The sequence below is a fragment of the Hypanus sabinus genome, chromosome X2 (genome assembly GCF_030144855.1).
Source record: "Hypanus sabinus isolate sHypSab1 chromosome X2, sHypSab1.hap1, whole genome shotgun sequence".
Taxonomy (NCBI): domain Eukaryota; kingdom Metazoa; phylum Chordata; class Chondrichthyes; order Myliobatiformes; family Dasyatidae; genus Hypanus; species Hypanus sabinus.
This window is the reverse complement of record NC_082739.1, coordinates 14742199-14753182: the sequence shown is the minus strand read 5'-3', so window position 1 is coordinate 14753182 and position 10984 is coordinate 14742199. Positions and strand designations below refer to the sequence as shown.

Genomic DNA, 10984 nt, shown 5'->3' with positions numbered 1-10984 from the left:
CACTGCAGCCTTAACGCCGCCGCGCGCTTCAGTATGATGACTCTCAATGTGAACATGGCCTTTCCGCTTGGTGATGTGTCATAGCTCTCCGCTCGGGTCCATTGGACCGGCAGAGCCCGCTGCTCCGTGTCTTTCCCAGGCATGGCTTTAGGGGCAGTATTTCCTTTAGTTTTTACGCCTATGCCGCTTGAATCCTAATTTGACTCTTGGCGCGGTTTAGGCAGAATGTTAACCCTGGGTTATAGCCGCTCGCCTTTGCCTCAATTCCACTCTGTGTATATACATTTACTAAATTTTGAACGTCGCCGCCGGTTGAATATTTTGTGCAAACTGCGGTTCGACGTTTGATTTTTGAGTGCCGATGACAGACTGATTTCCCTCAATTCGATTCCAGGGCGCAAGAGCGGAAGAAAACATTGGAATTACTATTAACTCTTTGCAACATTCATTAACCGTTTGATCCAAGTTTTCTGAAAGGGATCGATGTTCTGTTGAGACTGTTGGTGAGTGGATTTGTTTCTTACTGCGGAACGCGTTACTTGCTGCCTTTTCGGGGACTTGTCTCAGTCTAGGTTACCTCTGAATGAATTGATAAGGAATCTACTAGTGAGGCCGGGACTTTGCTGTTCATTTCGTTTGAAAAATACAAGGATATCTGCAATTTGCAATTTTCGGGTACTTCAAACCTAACTGCTAATAATCCGTTTTTAATAGGCAGTAGACAGTGCGCGCAGCATCATTCCGCTAAGCTGATAAATTACACCGAGATCACTCATTTTTGCACAGTGCATTTGGTTGGCCGGTTGATGGTCCTTCCGCTGGTTGTAATCTGGATTGAGTATTCACTGGGTATAATGAGAACCACAAAATCACAAATCGGCAGCACTTGAATGAATTTTGCAGCCACACTTCGCCGTCATATCCGTTAGCTATCTTAATGTTAGCTATCTTAATGTTAGCGTTCGCCGATCGATCCGATTCAATCCAGGGGAGCACACACGTGCTGAAAGACAGGGGTCCAGACCCCGGGATAAACCACAAATAGCCCCAGCGCAGGCAGTTGAACGATGAGCCACCATCACATTAACCAAAACAAGTTAGTTGTCATCTCAGTAACATATGACATTATTCTTAAAATGTCAGACTTTTTGTTTCATCTGCACATGTCGCACTTCTGTATGTTTATATGCTTTACCTTTTGTACAAGGTTTTAAAACTGTGTAATTAGCGCTTCCTTGTCGATCGTGACTGGGGATTAAAAAGAGCTTTAATATCGGAACGGTTTTTGTGGGAGGATGACGATGAAGACCTAGGGGGAGGGGGCAGTAGAGGGGATGAGGGAGAAGGGCTGTTGGGGTTGCGGAGGGGGTGCTGGAGTTAGGGGGTGGTGGGCCTGTTTCACCTGATGGCTTCACTGTAAATCATCGTGGCCTTGGTATCTGTCATAGGTTGCCTTGTGTGACACCGAAGGGGATCCTGCCATCTTTACAATATTAGACCCAACAATTTCTAATGTTGGTTCTTTCTTTGTTGCAGAGAATATTTACATTAGTGCTAGCGATTGAATCAGAACAGAAATGTCATTGTGAATCATGTTGATTGCAGTCCTTGAGTCATGAACAAAGCATGTATTTTTCTGTAAATATACCAATGCACATATCCTCGTAATGTTTAAAACAAATTTTTTATGTGTGCTGAATCTTCCTTCAGATAACAACCCACTCTCGTCTAAAGTTAAAAAAAGCTAGTTTGCTACTGTATTAATCTTTAGTGACCCAAAATAATTGTTTTCCCAATGTCTATTCTACAGTGCTTCTGCTTGTTGTTTAGGTATGTTTCTTTTTGGTCGTTTCTTTAGAGCACTATCACAAATACGTCCAGCTGCAGTTGAGGCACTACCAAGTTATACACTTTATTTATCTTAAAATACTTACCTTCTCCTTTTATTTTGAGGGAACAAGAGAATGCATATTACAAGTCTAGGCTAATTATTTCAAACAGAGGGGAGTATTTACCACTCTCTGACCTGCTACATCAAGACCTCTGAACTTTTGACCTCTCGTGATTTATTGGGTTGCATGGGATAAGTTATATATTGAAACAGCTTCTTTTGCAGCAGCGCATTTAACACTGAGAGCAAAGAATATCTAGCATCGGTCGTTGTTGAGCCATTTGGTTACTTGGCAGTGAAATGGCATTTAGGGGTACAGGTAGAAGGGAAGGAAAGACTAGATCAGTAACTAAGAAAATTAAAACCTATTTTGGTGGAGATTGAAAGGCAAAGCGAAAGAAAAAAAATGAATTGAGGGAGCGGATGTTAAGTATTGGTAGTCCTGGAAGCAATAGCCCATTCAGGATAACAATAAAATGGAGAAAAGGAAAGACTGTTCTGGCCTCTGGCAGTCACTGTGGTTCCAGCTCCTCTCTGCATTATCCACTGTAATCCATTCCTATTGCCTGTTCCCCATCTTCCTTTTCCATTAACATAAATATGCCCAGTTCTCTTGTAAGTAATGAGATTCCTGATACCTTATTAGTAAGTCGCAAGTTCTAATTGTTCTTTCTATTGAAGATTAGCTTTAGTTAAGTTTTATCTCTTTTATTGAAAATTATCTTTTACTACAATTTGGCAACAAAGCATTTTGAAAGAGCTGATTGGATTCTTGATTTAGTCTTTTATGTTCTGGTGAATAATATATAAAGAAAGGCAATTTTAAGTGCCTTTATCAGTGTAGTTTCTTGAAATATCATTATTTTCTTGAATCATTTTTGTTTTGCTTGTATGCCTCCAGTATCTTTTGTATAATGTGGCATCCGGAACACACAATACTCCAGCTGTGGCCAAGGCAATACTTAGTACAAATTAACTTGCCTCAGTCTTTTAGTGTTTAAAACAAGAATGAAACCCAAGAATGTTGGTCCTTCTCGTACTTATATCATTAAAGATTAAAGTCTCTGTATTCCTAAATTTCACAGATCTTCCATGCTCTTCACTAACTCTGTTGTGTGGTTTTCCACAATATCTGTGCTCCTCATTTCTTTTCACTGAAGTAAATCTTCTAACCTGTCTATGTTATCAATAATTTCTCGTGCTCGTCTTTGCAATTTGCCATTTAATTTACAATTTGTGTTCAATTTGTTATTGGAATATAAGTTAAATTGATCCCTGTGAGAAAATGGTGATCAGCCTGTCAATTAAACTGCTATAATCTTTGTGATGTCTTGGCTCAGACAATTGTGTTTGGTCAGAATTTTCAATGCTAACCAAATGATGATGAAGAGGCAGCTGTGGAATATCAGGATAGGATGGGTTTGAATATTGGTGATTTTTGAATTAGTAATATTTCTACTTTGAAGCATTAGTACCATTAACAAGCAACAATTTACTAAGAAACCTGCTCACTGGCACTAACACAGAACTACTCTTCACAATCTTGATGCAAAAATGGCCTTAAGAGGTGAAGTGCCCATTGGATTAAGATGCTATTCAGTGAACAGGGGTTTATAATCAAAATGAGGCTATAAAAGATTGGGAGGGTAAACTGCAATGGCTAGATACAAAGGAACGAGGAGGCCAGATCATTGTCACAAGACTGTCAATGGACAGTTGTCATCTTCATTTGATTTATCCATGACACCTTAACTTTGTCAATAATTTGCCTCTTGTCCATATGAAATTAGAAAGTAAGAGGTCAGGATTTAGGTCTCTTCACCACAATGCCCACTGGAGTGTAGTGCATGTTGTTTAATCTTCATTTTCTGCACTTGAATAACTTATGCTATCAAGGCTCCTCATATCAATGTGATTAATGATGCCAGCATAATTAGTCCCTCTTTTTCAAGAAATTAAATGTAGCTGATTAGAAACAGATCACATTGACAGAACATTTAATATAAAACTATAAAATTTTACAGATCTGTGCCAGTTTTTTTTAAAATAAAACTTTGACCTAGATTTTGCCCAATAACCTGGCAAATTAGTCCCAATTAAATGTGTGTCCATTTCCCATGCTAAGGGCATAAAGGTCAAAATGGGCATGGTGTTCCACTATATATATGACCCTATAATCTACCTCAGTGAAATCTGCTTTCACCACTCTCAGTTAGAGTCTTATCAACTTCTGAAAAGTAGAAGGGGGAAATGAGAAGACAAGGAAGAAAGTTTTGTATTTTTGTGGCACTTTTCACTTTTCCAGAATGATGCCTGAAACAGCTTTTCAAACATGGAGAGACAGTACTTCTGAAGTATGACCATTGTTGTAATATGAGACATGCAGTAATCAATTTGTGCATGGCAAGGTCACAGATAATGGTCAAGTAATCTGTTTTTGTAACGTTGATTGAGAAATTATTATCAGTCAGACTCCACTGATATTCAGAGTAGTTTGAGGCTTTGTCATACCCATTGACTTTGTGTAACAGTTCATCAAACTGGTGGCATTTCTGATGTTATACTCCCTCTGTATTTCACTGAATTTTCTGCCTGTATACTGGTGCTCATTTCTCTACTCTGAACCTTTGAGACTCAAGATGAAAAGACTACCAACTGAGACACAGTTGATATTTCCAGCTGTCAGTTTAAATCTATAACTCTTGACTACTGATTATATCAAAGTGATCAATTCCTTCCTCTTTCCTCACACAATCAGATAAATATTCCCCTCTTTATGTGTCTGTAAGGAGAACAAATGCAGATACAATCTCTCCAAATAAATACGGTCCCTTGTTCCCAATATCAACCTGGTATAAGTCCTCTAAACTCCAGCAGAGGCTTGGCTTCATAGCTTTAAGTGTACACTGCGCACAGTGCAGCATTGGGGATTATAATCAGTGATTTGTGAGCATTTAGCATGACTTCCTATGTTTCTGTTCACAGCATCTATTTAAAATGACAGATTTTTAAGCTTTCTTTTTAAGCTTCAAAGGTTTGTGAATGTGCATCCATAGTTCCCTCTACTCCTGAATCCTCTGTAGCATAGTGCAATTTTGATTATTCCACTGTGCAGCTTGCCCTAAATTATATCTGCCTACATCAAACTGCATCTGCCATCTGTCTGCCCATTTCAGCTGATTATCTGCATGCTTGTGAAGTTGCAAGTGTTCTGCTTGCTGTGTGCTCTGCCAGTTCTTGTATCATGCACACAGTTCAAAATTGTACTCAAAATACTAAAGTCAAGGTGACCAATACATAAAATATTCCTTTCTATAAAAGTAATGTAATGCAACTTGACAGGAAGCAACCTTTTGGAATCTCATAATTTTAACTATTGTCTAAAATATCAAGATTGTAGATGATATACAGGGGACTTTGAAGTTTTACTTCTGAGGCAACTTGACATGGGAAATTTGTACCTTTTTTATTTAAACTTTTTAAAGTAGCTTACACAAATCACTGGCTCAGAGATGAGAGTGATTCCTTATTTGATTGACAGTGGTTAAACTCTGAAAGAACTTTATTTAAGAAGTGCACTATTTTTAAAAATTCTGGTTATCGAGGAGCAAGTATTATTATGTAAATTAGTGTTTCTAATACAATTAATGTCTACATATTCTTTAAACATATCAGGGAGTTTTACAACATGGAAATAAGCCCTATAGCTCAACTTATACATGCCCACCAGGGTGTCCTCCTGACTTAGTCCCATTTCTCTACATTGGACCCATAACCCTCAAAACCAGGGGCAGCCAAACTGGGGTCTAAGGAGCCCTAAAGGTGGGGAACTCATGCTCTATCCATGAACCTGTCCAAGTGTCTTTTAAACACTCTAATTATACTCACCTCAAACTCTGGCAGCTCATTCCACATATCCATAACCCTCTCTGTAAAAGCCTTATCTCCCAGTCTGCCTTTAAATCTTTCCCCACTCTCCTTAGCCTGTGGCCTGTGGTTTTATATTACCGTATCCTGGAAAAAAAGTTTTATTCACCTTATTTGTTGACATACACTGCAGAATAGGCCCTTCCAGACCGTTGAGCCACACCGCCCAGTAACCCCATATCAAATCCAAGCCTAATCACAGGACAATTTAGAATGACAACTAACCTACCAACCAATTTGTCTTTGGACTATGGGAGAAAACCCACATAGGTTCACGGGGAGAACCTACAAATTCCTTACAGGCAGCTGTGGGAATTGAACCCCAGTTACCTGGACTGTGAAGCGTTGTACTAACCATTACACTACCGTGCCCCTTATGAATTTATAGACCTCTATAAGGTCAGCTCTAAGTTTCCTTCATTCAGGATGCAAAGATGAGAAGTATTGAAATACAGACAATAGCTTGTAATTGCAAAGAATTGCAACATTGAATAAAAACATTGCCTTGTCAATGTCATTTCACTGTCCATAAATTAGACTTGTTGACAGCTTTACAGAGAGTAAAGTCACCATTTTACAAGGTAACAGAAAGTAAATTCACTGCATTTTCTAAGGCTCTCACTGCACATAAATGCCTAAAACTTTATTCCTTCGCGGGAGCACTAAACACTCCAAGTGTCGGTGTTGCTCAGCCTCTGAAATTTACCCATTGATGTCAGTGAAATGAATTTAGGTGTCAAAGTGCAATGCACTGGCACATCTTTAGAGTATGTTTAATGCAACTGACTGGGTTTAAACATAGAAGAAATACTGTATTCCTCAACTTACATCAATACAGCACTGCAGCTGAACTTAAACATGGAATACTTAGTTTCCAAAGAGTAATTAATTCAACAGCAACAACCCACAGTTATCTGGTGCTTTTAACATAGTATATCATCCCAAGGCACTTTATAGGATTAAGTAATTTCAGGGAAAAAAAAACTCCAGGAGAAACAAGATAAGAATGTGATATCTGCTGGACTTCATGCCATGATGCAAAACAAGGTTCTATCAATGTGCGTGTGATACTGAACATAATTACCTCAGGCTAATTGAAAAGCAATGGCTTACGTAGCTGTGGTGTGGGTACTCCATCAAAACAGTAGATGAGCAAACAACATATGGCATTGTCACTTACTGTCAGAGGGGCCACAGTGATCACATTTTGTGCATCGGCTGCCCATGATTGCCTGCTGAGTCATACATGCATTTTGCATTGAAGATCTCGCTGCTGGATGAATTGCCCCAGGTGACCAGCTACGTCAGTGTGGTTGGGAAGCACTACTGCTGGTAGCACTGGGGATTTGCTTGGATCAATTTGCCTTTTGGAAACTCATGGACCCCGTTTTGGTTTCATTCTCATACCGAGTCTCAATTCTAGCCGCAGATACTCCAGCACTTTGATCCCAACCATCCTTGCCTAGGTCTCTCAGGACATATACATTACATTGCCCTGTGACCCATGGAGCCCTTTATATCATTAAAATACTGTTTGTACAATATCTGACTGCTGACAAGAAGGTGGAACATGATCCAGTTGGGCCGAATGGCCTGGTTCGCTGCTGTGTTTACAGAGCGTGGTACTTGATTGTCATTTATTGTTCTGGGGTTGGAGGACTATCTGTATGTGTGAGTGGGAGGAAAGAGGCTTGTTTTGCTGTTGTTGGCTGTGTTGTTCTGCTGAACATTGTGGAACCAGAATGTGTGGCGGAACTTGTGGGCTTCAAGGGTAATATAATTGGTGGAAACGTACATAATTCACAACCACCAACATTGAGTTGGGGTTCACGTTAAGAGGCTGGTCTGACATGATGATGTAATTACGTGAAGTATTTTCACTGCGCTTTGTGTTCAGTGTTTGAATGACAATAAATGAGTTGTTACAGTTTTTCTAAAACATAAAACGCCTCACGTTGTTTTATTTTCAAAAACCTACAGGCTGCCCCCAGCGCATCATTAGGTTGTGTTGGTCATTAATGCAAACGATGCATTTCACTGTATGTTTTGATGTATATGTGATAAATAATTTGAATCTGTCCAAAAGCACCCTGGTGGGCTACAAAATAACTTGGATGAACCTTCATTCCTCTGAGATATCCCGTGCTGACTTCATTTTATGGAAACTATTCGCCACCATCATTACTTTAAAAAGGAAGGAATTGTTTTATAAACCTGTTTCTCCGAGATCTAAGCCAGCTTCTGCAGTAGTGGCAGGCAAGGTGATGTCACCCGCCAAACTATAAATGATAGTGCTTCCCCCTTCTGCTCCAGATCTCCAACAGGCCTGCACAAGGCAGACTGCTCAGCAGCATTGTAAAGGTATTGGATGTCAGTGCACTCGCAGTAGCTGTATGTCAGTTTTGTTTTTAATGATCCATCTGCAATTAGGATGCTCCAGTATTGATGCTCTCCTCTGCAGAATTGTCTCCCCACCATCACAGTGTTTTCTGTGTTTCTTAAATTTATTATGGGCAGAAGATGAATGATTGCCAGAACAAATCCTTGATAGAGACAATCAAACTCCAGCACTGTTCTCCACCAGACTACAGTGGGTTAACTTTGAATAGTCATCGCGGATTTATAAAGATGGCTCATGCACGAGTTACTTAATTGCAATTTTGTAAATAAAGCTGTGTCGGCAAGAGGAAGGCAATGGGTGCTGCAATTTTTCAGGAGATATTTAATATGATGCCATAGAAGAGATTTGCTGTGGAAGTGAGTTAACATATCATTGTCCTTCTGCATTCTCTAACTGCACAAAGACAGAGGGGATCAGTAGGCAGGGAGACGTCTGCATTTCCAAGGGTCCTGCTTTGTGCTTCGAATCTGAAAGGGTAAAATTTTGTTTCTCTGTTTAAATGAATTCCCAATGATTAGAGGCTAGAATAAATGCTGCTTGGAAGGTCAGTGCAAATATCACTTATCCCAGATGCCAGCTCACCCATGTAATTATTCATAATGACAGGTGCAGAGAGAGATAGGCATGGGTGGCAGAAACCAATGCAGTGTGCGTACTCCGTGGGCACTAATAATGCAGTAGGCTCCTCTCAGGGTGTAACCTTGTGACCTGAGCAGGATATCTGGCAGATCATATCACACCAGTGTTCCTGGTAGGTACTTAGATTGCATAAATTGGACTAGAGCGAGTCCAAAATAGCTGTGCTATTTTCACCTTATCTCATTCAGACATCAAAGATGTGACAAAATCACAAAATAAATCACAGTGAGTTCTCTTGACATTTCTCTAAGAAACACCCCTTTAATAATATACTTTCTGACTCCAAAGCATTCCTCTGGGCCACATCTGAATGCAATCATCCATTCTTCTAATCCCTCCATCCCATGTACAATACTGTACAAAAGTCTTCAGCAATGTACCTAAGATTTTTGCACAGTACTGTATCGCGATCAGGTTTATCATCACTCACTTATTGTATGCTGTGAAGTTTGTTTTTTTTATGGCCGCAGTACAGAGCAATACATAAAATTACTACAGTACTGTGCCGAAGTCTTAGGTGCCCTAGCTATATATATGTGCCTAAGACTTTCGCAGAGTGCTGGAACTCTCTCCCAGCACAATGGCCCAGGTGGATGAGATGTTGTGGAGGCATGAGTGAATCTGACAGCTGCACCCCATTACTACACAGAGATCCAGGACAAGTTTCCGGTCTGCCTCACTCTTTCAAGATTGGGCAATGCTGGAAGGCATAACTTTTTAATTCTTGTGGTTTTGGTAGATGCCATTCCAATGTAAAGCTATAAAGGATGCTGAAAGCTAAGACCAAACCAATATTGAGTTCCAGACCAGCCACCAGGAGTGGCAGGGCTTCGTGTTGTAACAGACTACAAAACAAAGTTGGGCAACATCCCTTCCTGATTAACTTAATTCATTCTATGCGTGTTTTGAACAAAAGGGGAGTGGAATAACCTGCACACCCCAACAGGTTCAGTGCATCAGAACCTACAGTCATAGTGCAGATGCCAAATCGTTCTTCTGGAGAGTGGACCCACAGAAAGCATCTGGCCCAGATGTTTTCCCTGGCAGTGTTGTCCGATCCTGCAGATCAGCTGGCAGGCATTTTTAACCTCTCCCTACTTAAGTCTGATGTTCCCACATGCTTTAAGAAGACCACCTAAGAAAAAAAAGAAAAACCTTAATGACTACTGCCTGGTGACTCTTGACATCCTCCATCGTGAAGTGATTCAAGAGGCTGGTCATGGCATGCATTAACTCTGCCTTCCACACAACCTCCATCCACTGCAATTTGACTACAGCCAAGACTGGTCTAAGGCAGATGCCATCTCCCTGCTCCTACACTCATCTCTGGACAGTAAAGACACCTACATTAGACCTTTGTCTATTGAGTGCAGCTCTCTCTTCCATACTATAATTCAAGCAAGCTCATCTACTAACTTCTAGACCTGGGACTCAACTCCTCTCTTTGCAACTGGATCCTTAAACCTCCCGACCAACAGATTGCAATCTGTAAGGGTAGGTGACAACCTCCTGACACCTGCTGCCCCCTTCTTCTGTCACTGTAGCACTTAATTCTGCATTCTGTTATTGTTTTCCTTTTTACTACCCCAATGCACTGATATAATGAAATGATTTGAATAAATGGCATGCAAAACTGTTTTTAACTGTACCTTGATACATGTGACAATAATAAACCAATACACCAATTTATCCATGTAACGGTCAGTGAATCATTGACCTGAAATGTCAACACTTCCTTTTTCTGTCCTGAGTTGATGGGTATTACCAGCAAATTTGATTTTATTCCAGATTTTGAGCATCTGCAGTGTTTTATTTTTATAGCTGTGAAACAATCCTTTCTGTGAATCCTGTTACCCCTTTTTCAGTCAGCATGTCAGTGTACAAAGAGCTGGGTGCAAGCTTCCTATGCCTCACAAGGTTAAGTAGCTGAGGGGAGGTGGAGTGAAGAGAACCAATATTCATGGCTTTGGTTGCCCAGCCTAATACTATCGACTCTACCTCCTCCGCAAGATCCACAGACAGGATTGTTATGGTAGATTCATTGTTTCAGTCTGCTCTTGCCCCACTGAACATATTTCCTCCTAACTTGACAATATGCTTTCTTCCCTTATCCAGTTTCTTCCCAC

The 10984-nt window shown here is 40.3% G+C and overlaps 1 protein-coding gene across 3 annotated transcripts in view; it reads left to right on the top strand.

Moving 5' to 3' along the window:
• The first annotated feature begins 224 nt into the window (after positions 1 to 224).
• The window catches only part of grik4 (glutamate receptor, ionotropic, kainate 4), a 123048-nt gene continuing 112288 nt past the window's right edge, over positions 225 to 10984 (top strand). For 2 of the 3 annotated variants that reach the window (XM_059957053.1, XM_059957051.1), the window contains exon 1: positions 225 to 503. The gene's annotated coding sequence lies outside the window, so the exon portion shown is untranslated. Of the gene's footprint in view, positions 504 to 578; positions 676 to 10984 lie in introns of those variants that run through there. The other variant, XM_059957052.1, reaches the window with a different exon arrangement.